Source organism: Microcebus murinus, chromosome 3 (assembly GCF_040939455.1).
Source record: "Microcebus murinus isolate Inina chromosome 3, M.murinus_Inina_mat1.0, whole genome shotgun sequence".
Taxonomy (NCBI): domain Eukaryota; kingdom Metazoa; phylum Chordata; class Mammalia; order Primates; family Cheirogaleidae; genus Microcebus; species Microcebus murinus.
The window spans coordinates 71,218,376-71,235,798 of NC_134106.1; the positions used below are offsets into that span (position 1 = coordinate 71,218,376).

General features: G+C 42.1%; 1 pseudogene; it reads right to left on the reverse strand.

Annotated features, from left to right (window-relative positions):
* Positions 1-551: 551 nt before the first annotated feature.
* LOC142869934 (putative G-protein coupled receptor 160) overlaps positions 552-17,423 on the reverse strand; it is a 48,342-nt pseudogene continuing 31,470 nt past the window's right edge.

The following is a 17,423-nucleotide window of genomic DNA, read 5'->3' on the forward strand; positions in this document are numbered from 1 at the left end:
TATGTCCCAAATCATCATTTTTTTCCCATTTGTAAAATTAAGATTCTTATTATAGTTGTAAATTTTAATTAAGTTTAACATGGCAAATATGTTAACAAATTGTTATTGATATAAGCATTTCAATTTGCTCAGGATTGTCAATTATAAGTGTAATGAAGCAGAATGTCTAGTTAATAAATGGATCCACAGGGCTGGGTGCGGTGGCTCACACCTGTAATCCTAGCACTCTGGGAGGCCAAGGCAGGTGGATTGTTTGAGCTCAGGAATTCGAGACCAGCCTGAGCAAGAGCGAGAGTCCATCTCTACTAAAAATAGAAAGAAATTAATCGGCCAACTAAAAATATATAGAAAAAATTATCCCGGTATGGTGGTGTATGCCTGTAGTCCCAGCTACTCAGGAGGCTGAGGCAAGAGGAACCCTTGAGCCCAGGAGTTTGAGGTTGTTGTGAACTAGGCTAATGCCACAGCACTCAAGCCAGCGCAACAAGAGTGAGACTCTGTCTCCAAAATAAATAAATAAATAAATGGATCCACAGGTAATTCCGTGTCTCCTAAATTAAGCTGTGACAATTAAGCCAATAAACTGTAGCAATGAGAAAACTATTGACAAAGCATGACCAGGGAATGTTCATCTCAATGTAGGCTAGGATCTGTACTTTAAGTATTAATAAAAGGATGCTTGGCTGGTCTGAAGGTAGTGAGTTATCTCACTTGATTGTTCAGTCAGTTATAGATTGAACTCCTTGTTCTAATTCTTTGTCCCCTTCTCACTACTGCACTTGACTAGTCAAAAATAAATAAAATAAAATAAAATAATAAAATTATGCTTAGTTGAAATAGTACAAATGGTAACCAGGTGTGGAGAAAACAAAGTGAGCTTGGGCAAGAGTATTTTTTTAGAGCTCACTATAACTAGGATGGGATAAAAAGTAAAAATACACCATAGGCTCATTCATATAGAAAGTTCTCCAAATAGCCTGTACCAAGGCAATAAATCCTGAGCAAGAGGTTATATAAAAGCCATAAATGGCCTGTAATCCTAGCACTCTGGGAGGCTGAGGTGGGCGGATTGCTCGAGGTCAGGAGTTCGAAACCAGCCTGAGCAAGAGCAAGACCCCGTCTCTACTATAAATAGAAAGAAATTAATTGGCCAACTAATATATATATAAAATTAGCCGGGCATGGTGGCGCATGCCTGTAGTCCCAGCTACTCGGGAGGCTGAGGCAGCAGGATTGCTTGAGCCCAGGAGTTTGAGGTTGCTGTGAGCTAGACTGACGCCACGGCACTCACTCTAACCTGGTCAACAAGCGAGACTCTGTCTCAAAAAAAAAAAAAAAAGCCATAAATGAAATCATCACCATGAAAAATGACAGCCAGTTACTCTGAATGCTAATGTAGAAATGACATTGTTAAGAATGAATTTTCTATGTTTTCAGGCTTTGGTAGATAGCTGGATCTCCTAAAACAAACAAGTATTGAAATCAACATTAAAATTACTGTAAAGAAATACAAATAATTTTGACACTTAAGTGGAAGCTTGGTGGTTTTAGAGAAATTCAGGTACTAATCTATACAGGCTACCAGGAAAACTGGATAATACAAAAAGCTGTAAATAAAGGAAATTTCAGTAAAAAAGGCAGATGTGGTATTTAGTAAACCTGATGCCTAAAAGTACAAAATCCCTGAAATAGGAGATAATGGAAATGTTTACCAAAAGCAAAGGATTGATGGATGCTGGTGAAATACAAAATATTCCATAAAGTTTTTTTTTTTTTTGAGACAGAGTCTCACTTTGTTGCCCCGGCTAGAATGCTGTGGTGTCAGCCTAGCTCACAGCAACCCCAAACTCCTGGGCTCAAGCAATCCTTCTGCCTCAGTCTCCCTAGTAGCTGGGACTACAGGCATGCACCACCATGCTCAGCTAATTTATATATATGTTTAGTTGGCCAGTTAATTTCTTTCTATTTATAGTAGAGATGGGAGATGGGGTCTAGCTGTGTCAAATTAACTTCTTTCTATTTTTAGTAGAGATGGGGTCTTGCTCTTGCTCAGGCTGCTGTCGAACTCCTGAGCTCAAACGATCCACCTGCCTTGGCCTCCCAGAGTGCTAGGATTACAGGCATGAACTACCGGGCCCGGCCATTCCATAAAGTTTTGATAGGTGATTTTTCTTTTCATTCTTAGGGTGAGGCTATTTAATATTAAGTCATTAAATATGCAATGTCCAATTTCAAATTAAAAGTTTATTATATCTCAAACAAGAAGCGTACAATTAAAGTGTGTACCTAAACTATCAACACAGTTTTGCCATCTTAATGGTAGCTTGTTTATGCCAGCAGTGAAGAAGCCTGGAGAGCCAGTGGCGATGAAATCGTGAGAGGTGTTTTCCACAGCTTGTTGAGAAGTGAATATTCTTCCTTGCAAGAAGTGGTCCAAAGCCTGGAAGAAGTGGTAGCCAGTTGGTGCAAGGTCTGGTGAATAGAAAGTTTCGAAGTCCAGCCTCTGTAGTTTGAGCAGCCTTGTTTTTTGTAATATGTGGTCTTATAAGAGGATTGGCCTGTCTCTATTGACCACTCTCGACTGCTTAATCACAAGCATCCTCATCATTTCATCCAATTGGTTGCAGTAGACATAGGCTGTAATGGATTGACCAGGTTTCATGAAGCTATAATGGATAAATACCAGAGCTGGACCACCAAACAGACACCACTAACATTTTCTGATGAAGATTCAGGTTTGGACTGTGTTTTGGCACTTCATCTTTATCCAGCCATTGTGCTGAAAGCTTGTGATTGTCAATAAGAATCCATTTTTCATTACGTGTAATAATCTGGTGTAGAAATTGTTCACCTTTATGTCATGAAAGCAAAGAAAGGCAAGCTTCGAGACGATTTCTCTTCTGACACTCATTTAATTCATGTGGAACCCATCTACCCAGGTTCTTTACCTTGCCCATTTGTTTCAAATGGCCCGATATTGTTGGAATAGCAACATAAAACCGTGCTGCTAATTCACATGTAGGTTGAAATGGATATGCTTCCATTACAGCTTTCAGCTCATCATTATCCACCTTGGTCTCAGGTCACCCACATGGCTCATTTTCAAGATTAAAATCACCAGTACAGAACTTCTCAAACCATCCATGTACTGTGCGTTCATTAGCTACATCCTTCCCAAACACTTTGTTGATATTTCAAGCTCTCTGTACTGCATTGGTTCCAAGACAGAATTCATTTTAAAACATAATACGCATTTCTGACTTATCCATGGTTTCACAAAAATTGCTCTAAAAAAAATCTTGAAAGATAATCACAATCCCAAATGTGCATTTGAAAGAATGAGGATGTACCTTCACAATTAAAAAAAACAAACAAGAAGTGTCAAAGTGAAATGTCAGAGATATCAACTGTCAAGCTTAATACTTAAGGAAATTGGACATTTCATACTTAATAACCTAATACTATTTTTCCCAAGTACAATCAAGAAGACCGGAGGGCTAACATCTGGGGGTGGGTTTGTTTGATGTAACTGGTACTGAAAAGAACAGTTCTCTGAAGAAAGAGTGGTCACGTGTTAGTTACATCTCAGAAGGTCTGGTGAAATATTAATATGCACCATAAAGCCCTCCTTTCCTTCATTTTCCATCATCTGCTTTCTCTGGTGCGTCCATCCTGGCTGATGCTCTTCCCGTTTTATTTCAGTTTTATTCTCTTTAATGATTTTACTTTTAGTTCCTGGCATTTCATTTTCTTATATCAAAATGTCATGTGAATAATCTCAGAGTCATTTGCAGAAGTTGGTGAGAAAGGGGGAGAGGGATTTCCTCCCGGCCGGACACTCCTCCCCAGTGCTGGTCCCTGCAGTCACCTCTGGAACGTGGGGATGGCCCTGCCACCAATGCAGAGGCCACGGTCCGGGATCTCCTGGGCTCACGCTCAGCTCCCCTGGCTGGAGAGCTCTCCCTAAAACTTTGTTGAGAGAGATAAAAGATGACTCGGAAAAAACAGAAGGTTATACTATGCTCACGGCTGGAAGAGTGACTATAGCGTTGGTGGCATAGTGGTGGGCATAGCTGCCTTCCGAATAGCATTTTGAAAAGAATAAATTTCCATCCCACCTCATGCCTTCCTAAAATAGGTTCCAGAAGTTTGAAGTGTCGCATTTAAAAATAGGTATAACTGCAAAAATTAGAAAAAGAAATACTTTTCTTGGGAAAAGGGAGAAATGACAACTTTCTAAACTGAGAAAAGGCGTCATAAGGAAAGATATGTGCTTGACTATAGAAAAATGAAACATTTCTATACATAAGAAGAACCCGATGAAAGTTCAAAGGTCAATCAAGAAGTGATGGAATATTTGAAGCAAATATATTAAAGCATTAACATATTTATTACATGAAGAATTCTTACATATTGAAAGATATAATAGAGTTCAAGAGATTATGGGCAAGAGACAAAAAAGGCAATTTCCCCCAAATAAATGTAATTGTAAACAAACACATGAGAAAATATTAATTTGTAGTCATAGAAATGGACATTAGGCTGAATGAGGTGGCTCACTCCTGTAATCCTAGCATTCTGGGAGGCCAAGGCCAGAGGATCACTTGAGCTCAGGAGTTTGAGACCAGCCTGAACAAGACAGAGACCCCATCTCTACTAAAAATAGAAAAATTAGCTGGACACAGTTGTGTGCACCTGTAGTTCCAGCTACTCAGAAGGCTGAGGCAGGAGGATCACTTGAACCCAGGAGTTTGATGTTGTAGTGAGCTACATTGATGCCACTGCACTCTAAGCCAGGGCACAGAGCAAGACTCTGTCTCAAAAAAAAAAAAAAAAAAAAAAAAGGAAATTAAAAATTGGTATGCTATTTTCACTCATTAAATTTTCATATTAAAGAATGGGATAATAGTCAATGGTGGTGAAGGTACAGGAAACTTACACTCTCACACAATGTTGATGGTTTGTAAGCTGACACAATCTTTTAGGAAAGTATTTGACACTGTTCATTAGGAGCTCTAAAATTGCAACGTAGGAATTTTTGGTTAATATCTTAATTTTTTTTTTTTTTATTGAGACAGAGTCTCACTTTGTTGCCTAGGCTAGGTGAGTGCCGTGGCGTTAGCCTAGCTCACAGCAACCTCAAACTCCTGGGCTCAAGCAATCCTTCTGCCTTAGCCTCCCAAGTAGCTGGGACTACAAGCATGCACTACCATGCTCGGCTAATTTTTTCTATATATATTAGTTGGTCAATTAATTTCTTTCTATTTATAGTAGAGACAGGGTCTCGCTCTTGCTCAGGCTGTTTTCGAACTCCTGACCTCAAGCAATCCGCCCGCCTCGGCCTCCCAGAGAGCTAGGATTACAGGCGTGAGCCACTGCACCCGGCCTTAATATCTTAATTGAGATATAATTTACATATAGTGAAATGCATAAATCCTAAGTGTCCAGTTCGATGAGCGTTGATTGATGCATAGACCCGTGCAATTCACACCCTAATCAAGATATAGCACTTTTTCATCTCCTCAGAAAGTCCCCTCATGCACTGTCCAATAATCCTCACATCGTCCTCCACTCCATACCATTTTTCTAATTTCTTTCAACATAGATGGATTGGTGAATTACCTGTTCAAATATTTTGCCCATTTAAAAAATTGGATTGCTTTATTATTATTTTTATTATTGCAGTAGCAGTTGATATAATAAAGAGCCCACAAATAGACGCACAGTCAATTGATTTTTGACCAAGGTACCAAAGCAATTCAATGGGAAAAGGATAAGCTTTTCAACAAATTGATCTGAAACAACTGAATCTCAACCCAGCTCACAATATATACAAACATTAATTTGAGATGAATCTTATACTTAAATGTAAGAGTTAAAACTATAAAACTGGCTCAGTGGCTCATACCCATAATCCTAGCACTTTGGAAGCCTGAGGCAGGAAGATTGCTTGAGGTTAGGAGTTCAAGACCAGACTGAGCAATAGTGAGACTCCATCTCTACAAAAGAATGGAAAAATCAGCCAGGTGTTGTGTGTGCCTCTAGTCCCAGCTCCTTAGGAGCCTGAGGCAGGAGGATTACTTGAGCCTGGGAGTTTGAGGTTGCTGTGAGCTATGATGATGCCACTGTACTCTAGCCAGGTTGACAGAGCAAGATTCTGTCTCAAAAATCAACCAAAACCAAACTATAAAACTTCTAGAAGAAAATGAGAGGATATCATCATGACCTTGGGGTAAGCAAGGATTTTTTTGAAGAAAATATAGAAAACAATATTTCACATAGGAACTCTTGGAGGGGAGCTGGGCCTGACTTGCAATGGGCCAGTTCATGGGACACTGGGTAGGAATTGGGCAGGACTTACCCCAGGTTCTTGTCACATTGGACCCCAGAAGCCTGGGTGGAGGCTTGTGACTATTAATACATGGACTTTGTCACATACCGTTTAACACCCCAGGCAAGGACTTACTGGAATATCTGGTCTCACTGAGTACCCCACAACAAAGATAGACATGAGTCACCTTCCAGGGTCTTTCCCCCTTCATTAGTATTCTCCCATCTCAGGAGAATAAAGTGTCATGCAAGGTTTTAGCCACAGCTTCTTTTCCTTTGGTGGATTTGAGGGGAGGCAGTAAGTGTCACACTGGGGTGAGTTGTGCATTCATTCAATAAATGTTTGTTGTGTGTCCCACGCACTGTTCCAGATACTAGAGATTTAGTGGTGAACACGACAACCTTAATGGCCCTCTCACATACTTAGTCATGAAATACTTACTGAGCACTCAGTAGAGTCAGGTGCTATTCCAAGAGGCTGGGGCATGCAGTGAATATGCCCCCAGAAGCTCTCGGACCAGCTGGGGAGACCAGGGGGTTAGTGCTAGAGTTCTTTTGGTAATAAGTTCTTTTGCTTCTTTCCACAGGCAGTCTTCCTTTGCTATTATATTTTGGGGGAGTGTATCCTCTAGGGTCCTTTTGGTTGCAAACAACAGATGTCTGCTTAAGTTATTTTGGCTTACACAAAAAAGGTAATTTATTAGCTCAAATAATTAACCAGGCTAGATAACTTCAAGTACAAAATGATCCAGAAATGCATGGTGTCACCAGAGCCCTAGTCTGTTTGTCTGTAATTCTTGGTGTCTCCCATTTGTGTATATTGAGATGGGCCTCAGGCTAGTGTCATTCTTGAAAGCAGAAATGGCTTCACCATGTCCAAATTTTACATCTTTACAGTATGCTATACAAAGGGAGAGAGAACTCCTTTGGTAGCTTCGTTTCCAGTAGTTCCCTTGGAATGAGAGAGGGAGTTTTTTTTCCCAGAAGTCCTATCAGATAGCTCCTCAGTTCTCACGGATCATGTGCCCACCCTTGGGCCAATCACTGTGTTCACAGGGATGGGATACACTGACTGGTTTAAGTCAAGCCATGTGGACACCCAACTTAATCACTTGGCTGACAATGGACAGAAAATATGGGCTGCTGTTGGTGGAAGGGAGAAAAAAAATAGATGCTGGCCACCCGAAGCTACCAATGGTGTGTCAGGGTTCAATAAAAGCAGCTGTTCAAAAGGACTCCAAATAGCCAAATATGGGTCAATTTGAGCCTCAAAATAGATAATGACAATAACAGATTGCAACCAATTGAGTAAATTAGAATCCATGAGTTCATATGGATACAAATAATAAATGAATAAATAAATAAGGGAAACATTAATGATTGTGAAAGTCGGCCAGTTCTCGTGGAATACCTTCATGCAATTTCCCATAATCTAGCCCTGTAATACACTTGTTATATGTTGAATTTGCTTTTTAGTTTTTTTCCTTTTATAAGTCTTTTTCCCACTGTTTTAAATGGTCAGGATTATTTTTTTTATAATTTGTTATGCCATGTATTTCATCTTTGCATCTTTGCATCATTTCCAATACCACCAATTTATATGTGTTATAAATTGTATAACGCATTTTAGAGAGTTCTAACTCACTTTATGCATTTTTTTGGCAAATTTGACTCCATAAAAGTACATTATCACAACATTGACTTGCTGTGTAAATATTGTATATGTATGTAAAAACATTGAAACTTCCTCAATAAATGAAGAGATATGCTTTATAGCTATAAATTCCTTCTAAGCACTGCTTTAGCTATATCCCATGCATTTTGTTATGTTGTGATTTCATTTTCATTCATCTCAAGGGATTTTTAAATTTCTATTTAGGTTTTTTCTGTGATCTAGTGGTGATTTAGGAAAACATTGTTTAATTTCCACATATTTGTGAGTTCCCCAAATTTGTTTCTATTACTGATTTCTAACTTTATTCCATTGTGATCAGAGAATATACTTTGTATTATTTCTATCCTTTAAAATTTATTGCAGTTTGGTTTTTTGCTCTAGCAATATGGTCTATCTTGGAGGTTTCCCCACTGCTATCTGGCCTCTACTGTTTTTGGTGAAAAGTCAGCTGTTAATAATATTGGGAGTTCCCTTCTAAGTGATGAGTTGTTTTTCTTTTGCTGCTTTCAAGAATTTCTCCTTGTCTTTGGCTTTCAACATTTTCACTGTGATGTGTCTATTTGTGGGATCTCTTTGCATTTATTCTATTTGCAGTTTATGGAGTTTCTGAGTATGTAGATTGTTTTTTCAATAAATTTGGGAAGTTTTCAGTCATTATTTTTTCAAATTTTGTTTTTGCCCCATCTTCTGTCTTCTCTTTTTCTGTACTTCTGTTACATATATGTTAGCTTATGGTGTCCTGCAGTTCTCTGAGGCTGTGTTCATTTTTCTTCGTTCTGTTTTCTCTGTTCTTTGGAATTGCATAATCTCTATTGATCAATCTTCAAGTTTGCTAATTCTTTCTTCCGCTTGTTCGAATCTACTGTTGAGCTCCTCTAGTGAATTTTTCATTTCAATTGTACTATTCAACTCCAGACTTTCCATTTGGTTCTTTTTTTAAAAAAATAATTCTATCTCTGTATTGATATTTCTGTTTAATGAGAAATTATCATTATACTTTTCCTTATTTCTTCAACCTTGATTTTTTGAACATATTTATAATGGCTACTTTGAAGTCTTTGTTAGATCTGATATCTGGTTGCTTTCACAGGCAATTTCTGTTTTCTCTTTGTTTTTTTCCTGTGTATGGTGATTCTTTCCTAATTTGTTCCCTATCTCATAAGTTTTGTTGGAAACTGGGCATTTTAGATAATATACTGTAGCAAATCTGGCTACTGGTCATCCCTACCCCATCCTCCATGCTTGTTGTTGTTATTTGCTTGTTTATTTGTCTAGTGACTGGCTGGGTTATTTTAGTGAAGTCCCTCCACTCCCCACAGTGTGACGCTTCTGTTGTTGCACCTTAAAGGGTGTTGCCCTGAGTGCATTCACAGTCACCCTGAAATGACTGTGGTTTTGGCAAGGCTCTCTTTAACTGGCTCTTTCTCTGACCACACCCAGCTGTTAAACTCTGCTAATTCTTGGCTGATTGCTCTGTTGTTTTCAACAATGCCCCAGGGCATAAACTGTTTTATAGTGGAATCCAATCAAATCTGGGCTCCTTTCTAGGGATAGTACCTGAAGTCAGTGTTTGAGATTCGTTCTCACTGAGCAGGCCTCTTTTACAGCTCTCTTTCCCTGTTTCTCTCTAGCAAACTAGCCAGCCTGCAGTTTAGCCTCTATTTTTAATGCAGCTATCAATCTCTCAATGTCTTTTACCGCAACTTTCACTGTTTTTGAGAGCACCCTTAAGCTTGAACTCTCTACACTGTTACAAAGAAGTTAGTTCATTTATGGGGAGATTTGGGGTTCCCTGTCTATAGCCTGCTTCTCCCTTGTGGGGGAAATCTCTGAGGCAAGGCTCTAGTGCTAGCAGTGGGGACAATGGTGCTTTTCTCTCTGAGTGACACCCCCCACTCTAGGAGCTGAGTGTTCAGTGGATGGGAGACAGCAGCTCCTGGTCTCTTCTCTTGCCTGTCCTGTGGGAATTTCCCACTTCATGAGCTGGGGCAAGGGGCAACCGTGGCCCCAGCATTCTCAGGGATGCCATGCTCAATGTAGAGTCTCAGTTCGAACAGTGGGGGCTAGAGGAAAAAGGCAGCCCCCACTTCTTGGCTTTACTCACCCAGAACTTAGCCTCAGCAACAGGTAACTGGGTACAAGATGAGGAACTCTGTCCCTCCCAGGAAGATAGCCCTCTGACTGGGAGCTGACAGGGCGAGAGAGTCCTGTGTTCTTGGTTGTAAGTCTGGAGTGGAATTTCCACCTTGCTGAGCTGGGAGAGGAAAGAAGAAGGCAGTCTTAGTTCAAATACCATAGACTCTTGCGATTATGAGTTTTAGTAGATTTTCTGGAATAAATATCTCTTCATTTGCTCTATGTACTTGGGTAAACTTCCAGAGAATTTCAATGTTGTTTTTAAAATAATTGTCAACATTTTCTCAAGTCCATAGAGCTCCTCACACTGTTATGCCAGTAGTAGAACTTTGGATGTTCTCTTTTGACAAGCATCATTACAGGTAAATGAGAGAAGGCAGATCACTCAGTTTCTTTTTCTTTTTTTTTGAGACAGAGTCTCACTTTGTTGCCCAGGCTAGAGTGAGTGCCGTGGCATCAGCCTCACTCACAACAATCTCAATCTCCTGGGCTCAAGCAATCCTACTGCCTCAGCCTCCCAAGTAGCTGGGACCATAGGCACGCGCCACCATGCCCGGCTAAATTTTTGTATATATATATATTAGTTGGCCAATTAATTTCTTTCTGTATATAGTAGAGACGGGGTCTCGCTCTTGCTCAGGCTGGTTTCGAACTCCTGACCTTGAGCAATCCGCCCGCCTCGGCCTCCCAGAGAGCTAGGATTACAGGCGTGAGCCACCGCGCCCGGCCTAACTTTTTGTATATATATTTTTAGTTGGTCAATTTCTTTCTATTTTTTTAGTAGAGATGGGGTCTCGCTCAGGCTGGTTTCAAACTCCTGACCTTGAGCAATCCTCCCGCCTTGGCCTCCCAGAGTGCTAGGATTACGGGCCTGAGCCACCACGGCTGGCCGGATCATGTAGTTTCAGTTGGCTGCTTAATGTTTCATTACTTGTTCAGTGGCCTGATGCCATGGCAGGGTCAGGAAGACAGTGATGTGGGGGTAACTGTGTTTCTAGTGTTAAATGCCTCAGACATACTGACTCTGATGTTGGTTTTATAACGTGGAAGCTGAGGCATAGAGAAATTAAGTAGCATGTTCAGGGTCCCCCAGCCTTAGCAGACTTGAGACTTGAACACAGGCAGTCTGAGCTGCGTGCCACCACACAAGGCTGTCTTGCACCAATGAATGGAGGTTTGGGATCCCTTGGAACTGGGGTAAATAACCTGGGCACGTATCCTTGAGGAACGGAGGGACCAGAATGTTCTGCAGAGGACTGGAAATGGTTAGGGGTAGGAAAACAAAGTAATTGACCGCATTGATCATTTCCTCTATCCTGTGATGCAATGGGCTCACCCCAGCAACGTTCCCAGCACAGATCTGAGGAGTGATGCAATAGACACAGGCAATCACCAGGCTTTCCTTGTGAGTTGAGTAACCACTTGAAATTCCACTTCTCTCTCTCTTTTCATAACAGGTGGCCTAACCTTGCCAAGCAAACTCAGGTTTTCCATGTTCTGATCAGAAGTTGCCAACTGGTTGTTGATTAGGGATAGCAAATTATATAAACTCATTTTCTTTTTGGTAAGGACATTAAGAAGTTCATTTCCCAGGAAGGAGATTCATATTTGTCCTTTAAGCTTCACATTGGACTTCCCAAAGCAGGGGAAATGAAGAATTCTTTCTTCCTCCGGATGAGCTGGTATATCAGCCAGGTTCATTGATGGCAAGACACAGAAACTGACTTAGGCTAAACTGAGTAAAAGAAAGTGATTGGGCAGCCATGGCTGCAACAGGGTGGAAGGGAAGGCCTAGAACTGAACTGAAACAGACAGGTGCCAGGCAGCTCAGACAAGCATGGAAGCAGGGACAGCCCCTTATCTTGCCCAGGTGCCATCACTGGGATGAATGGACTTCCACCACTCCTTCTGTCTTTGTGTTTCTGCTTCAAACTCAAATTCCCAGGAAAACAAGTCCAACTACACTTAGATCGCATGCCTGCCTTTAGTTGTTGTAATATGGTGAGAGGAAAGTCAGGCAGCAGGAGACTTGGAAGACCCTTTTGATTTAGGAATGGGAGGACAGACCCTTGGTTTACTCTCCACCAAGACTGTACACAGTAGGTACAGACTATACACAGTAGGTACCAGATAATTCCCCAAAGGAAATTAGGGCGATTATAGGCAGGAGGAATAGATGCCACATAGCCAAACAGTGCCAAATATGCAACACAGCTTGTAATGGCAGATAGGTGCTGTCACTGTGGTATTTCCAAGTAGGAAACCATTTCTCTGACAGAAATCAGGAACTGCAGATTTATTTGCAGAAAAATAGTGACCTAAGTAGGATGTGCTTTCCCATTTCTCACAGACTTCCCATGTGCCGCCTGCGGGTGGCTCTCGCCCTCTCCTGCCACTCACAGGAGCAGGACTGGTAGTGGTAGGACACCATAAAGAGAGGTGACTCTGCAGCAGCCTTGATTTCCTGAGCCCGAGCATCTTATTCTATAATTAGATGGCCATAAGATCCCACTGTGGGGCTCCCTCGTCCTCCTCCAGCCGCTTTTAGCCACGTCATGTGAGTCTCTGTTTCTTTCTTCAGACCGAGACTGGGCTTCCTCCAGCCCCAGTCAGTGAGGGTGCACGTGGGTCTGCGTGTCTTTGCAAGTTGTGCCCACTTTGCAAGAGTGCGGAGGGCAGAGCCTGAGAACCTGCCCCAGCTCCTCGCCTTGCTCGGGACCTCCAATAAGTCCTGTCCAGCTTGTTCTCCATCCCCACCCCAGAGATGATGCTCCAGAACCTGGGGGGCCTGGGCCTCCCATACCGTGAGCAGGTGCCCTGTGGCCTGGCCCAAATTTGGGCAGATCAGCTTGAATTCACTGTAGGTACTTCACAAGTGTCCTTAGATGTGGGGCATTTTTTTTCTTTTCTTTTTTAACAGCTGTGGATTATTGCTCACATTTTGTATGAGGATATTGACTCTGAAGTTGCTTCTTTCTTCAGCACATTTTCGTTGTCTCCTGCTGTGATGACTTTATTACCGGGACTCAAGAAGCTGACTTAAAAAAAAAAAAGGAAAAAATAAGCTGACTCAAAGGCAGTGGTACAAGTGCTGACATCTGCTGGAGGAAAATTATCTGTTTCTACAACTACGTGCAATCATGCGTCACTTAACGCATCCTGAGAAGTGCGTCATTAGGTGATTTCACTGTTGTGTGACCATCAAATACGGGAACCTAAATGGTATAGCCTACTGCACACCTAGGCTATATGGCACAGCCTGTTAGGTTACCTATCTGTATAGCAGGTTACTGTGCTGAATACTGTAACACAATGGTAAGTATTTGAGTATCAAAACATATCTAAACATAGACAAGGTACAGGAAAATATGGTGTTATAATTTTGTGTCATATGTCATATGTGTGGTCATATATGTCATATGTGTGGTCATATATGTCATGTGTGTGGTCTGTTTTTGACTGAAACATCATTATATGGCACATAACTATATATAAAAAGAGAAAATGTATGACAAGCCTCAAAGCTTCCAATCTCTTTCTTATTTCCCTCATATCAACTGATATTATTATGGATCAACTTTTTATTCATACATTTAGGTACCAATAGAAAATTTTGCTTTGTCTCATAAAAGTATGTACCCTTTATCCAGAGCTTTCTACATGCTCAGAAGCACTTTGCATGCATCATCTCTTTTATTCTCACTACCATCCTATGAAGTAGACATTGTTATTATCCCTATTTTGCAGACAAGAAAGGTTAGATCCAGAAATACTAAACAACTGCCCGTGTCCAGAGTTCACCCACTTAGCCGTTAGTCTTGCCTTATGTTCAACCTTAACAGTGTATCATTTTAGCATTTCATCACTTGGATAAAATCACACAAACATTAAAAAAATACCAGAAATCCTGAAACTATCTCAAGTGTATTCATGATTAAGCAAATAAGTAAATATATACTACATAGTGAGAGCCTGGTTTTTCACTGTTGCAAAGATGTAGCAAACGCAGGACGAGGGAAAGGCTAGAGTGCACCTTGTGGTGTTGGGTTGGAATCAGAGGAAAGGTGTGAATGAATAGTTTGTAAACATAGGTGGGTAGATATAGAAATTGATATTGATATATGTATATTTCCTAGCTTTGTCCTCTGAGAGGGACTACAAATAATGACACCTTAGTGGCTATGGGCCCCCTAGATCTTGGTCTCTACGTGCCATCCTTTAATAAAAGGAACGAGGGGCTCTTGGAGAAATGTTTGATTCTAGGCTTGGGCAGAGAAAGTATAAATGAGTTTGGACAATTCTGCAGTGCTAGAAAAATTGCTCAAAAATGACGAGGACATTACTTTACAAAAGACCATAGGAACTACATTGAAGGGGCTCCCAGTGGTGATATTTGAGTTGATTTGAGTAACAAAATAAATAATAATGATAGTAATAGATTATAACTCATAGAATAAAGCAAATATCCGTGACTTCGCATTGATATAAATAAATAATTGAATAAATGAAAATGAGGAAGAAGGGAGAGCTCTTCTTTGTAGTAGAATTCCAACTAATAAATGTAGAAGGAATGATGGAAATAGAAAATCACCATTTTGCTAACATCACGGTAATAACTGGCAGGCAAGAACCATCTGTGGAAGCTAAAGTTAGTGGGCGAAAGTGTGATGAGAAGAAAAACACTTACATAGTCTCCAAGTGTCTCCTCACAAGATACTTATTAACAACAAAGGGAAAAACAGTAAGCTTGCAGGTGATCAGTCTGGTGGGCACCACCTTATCTGGGCGATCAAAGTGAATATTGCCAGGAACAAGATGCGTTGGCAGCATGTGCCTCCTGCTGTGTGATGTGCTGAGAAGGACACAGTGTCCCTTCTGTGGTGTTCTCGCCAAAAATATGTAACCACAATCCAATCATGAAAAAACACCGGACACAGCCCAAATGAGGAACATTCTACAAAATAATTAACCACTATTCTTCAAAAATGTCACGGTCAGGAAGGACAAAGACTGAGGGAAATGTCCCAGCTTGGATGAGACTGAGGAGCTAGACAGCTCAATGCAATGTGGGATCTTGGGACAGAAAAAGAACATGCGTGGGACAGTTGACAATGTTTGAATAAGGTCTGGAGATAAGTTCACAGTATTGTATCAGTGTTTATGTCCTGGCTTTGCTAATCACGATAATTATGCTGTGGTTTTATAAGATGTTAATATGTGGGAGAGCTGGGTAAAGGGTATTTTAGAATTCTTTGTACTACTTTTGCAATGTTTTCAAAGTCTAAAATTATTTCAAAATGAAAAATTAAAAACTAAAACAAGCTGACAATAAAATATGTGTAAGTAAAAGTCTTTTTAAAAAGACATTACAAAGTCTGTCAGGCGTTTGATTACCAAAAGCTTGGAACCTCCTGGGCCCAAACTCAAACTCTCTTGTCTTTGGTCTCTTTACCAAGTGAAAACTTCTGTGCGACTTCTACCTTTATTACAACATATAAGTGGAAAGAAGGGAAGTATTTGGGCAAGCGTTGAGCAATATACATGGTAAATTCTCATTAGATGTTTTAGCTGAATTGTAGAACACACAATAGACTGACCAAACCCTCTGTTCCAGTTCTGGAATGTTCTGATGATCACCCTCTTCTGGCATATGTTCTTACATTTCACAGGCATCCCCCAAAACTTCACCCAGCGTGGTCCTGAGGATCACAGGATTTAGCGTTTCCTGCTTCCACAACTCTGGCCCTTGAGTGAGGTACTTCAGTGGCTGGAGGAAGCAGCTCATGTCTGCTGAGTGCTTGAGGCAATGATAATGGTAATGACAGCTAAGCTATCTCATGCCAGGCAGTGTTCCAAACACTTTAATGCTTAAACCAACCCTGGCAGGAAGGGTCTGTCACTGTTCACACTTTACAGACAGAGAGTGATTGTCTACTCTCAGCTAGTGAGTGGTGGCGCCCGGCCCTGACCCAGGCAGTCTGCCGACAGAGCCCACGTTCTGGTGACTGGGCATGTGCGGGGGTGGCGGGCGGGGTGAGGTGCAGGACGCTGCAGGTGGGGTTAGTTGGGGATTAGCCCCAAACCCTTTTCGAGTTTGATATGAATCCTTCTCACTGAGTCTCAGAACAGAACAAGGTCGGTGACGGCAAAGCGCTGTCAGGGCGTCTGGGAGGCCATTCGGGACCCCGTTCTAGGTTTCCAGGGCTGTGGATGTCACGGGAAGGGGCTAGTGCCTGGGTGTGTTCTTCCCTCCTCCCCTCCCCCCCCCACTTCTTTTCTTATCAGCCATTTATCTGGCCATTTAGCACTTTCTCCTGCAAGAGCCATGGTTTGGGGCACTTGGAGGTTCTGATTCCTGCGGGTCCTGATAGTCTCCCTTCCGGGCAAACCCTACCCTGGTTCTCGGGGTGCCTGAAACGCCTCCTGCTGCTGAGCTGGGCCCCGGTACTGGTCAGCCCTGAGGTGGGACAAGCACCCCTTCTGGGCAAGGATAGAATGGAAACTTAAACAGGAACAAACTTAAACAACGACAGACTGCCCGGGATTTTCCTCCTGCTCCCTCATGTCCTCTGAGAAGTGTCTGTCACCAAAGCAATGGATAGGACCAGGCGTCCTGACTTTGCTGTGTCTTTGAGCAAGGCCTGGCCCTCTCTGGTCCTCGGTGAACTCAGCTGTGAACTCGGGGGTAGGAGTTGATGGTTTCTAGGGTCTCTGCTTCCAGTGCCGTCATTTTGTGGCACCAAGAGCTGGTGACAAGAGCAAAAGGAAGCCAGGCCCATTCCTGGAGGACTCGAAGGTGTTTGCTCTTTCTTCCCTGGAAGAGCTTGGCTGTGTCTGCACACAATTGGGGCTGAGGTGACTCAGAAAGGAACACACCATGTGTTAAAATAAGAGTTGGCGTTTCTGAGAAGGGAAGTCCAGGAGCCAGCCAGGATGGGATTAGCTGTTGATAAGGGGCTGGGCATTGTTCTAGCTCTCCCCTGAGGCCCACGCCACATCCTAGAAGAGAAGCCAGGTCCCTGGGCCCCAATTGGGCCCTGATGGTTGGGGCAGAGCAGAGGGAGCCGCCCTGGGAGGCTGTCTGGAGCCATGGCCGGGAGGAGGCAGGGAGGCAAAGTGGTTAGGGGTTGGGGCTGCTAGCTGGGTGCCCTGGCTTGTCACCCAACTTCACTGCTCACTCCAGGGCCACAGCAGGGTCAAGTGGGGACAGTATGCAAGGATGCTGAAAGCCAAACAGGCAATCTGACACTGCTGTACAAGCCCAGCAATCCTGACCAGGCCC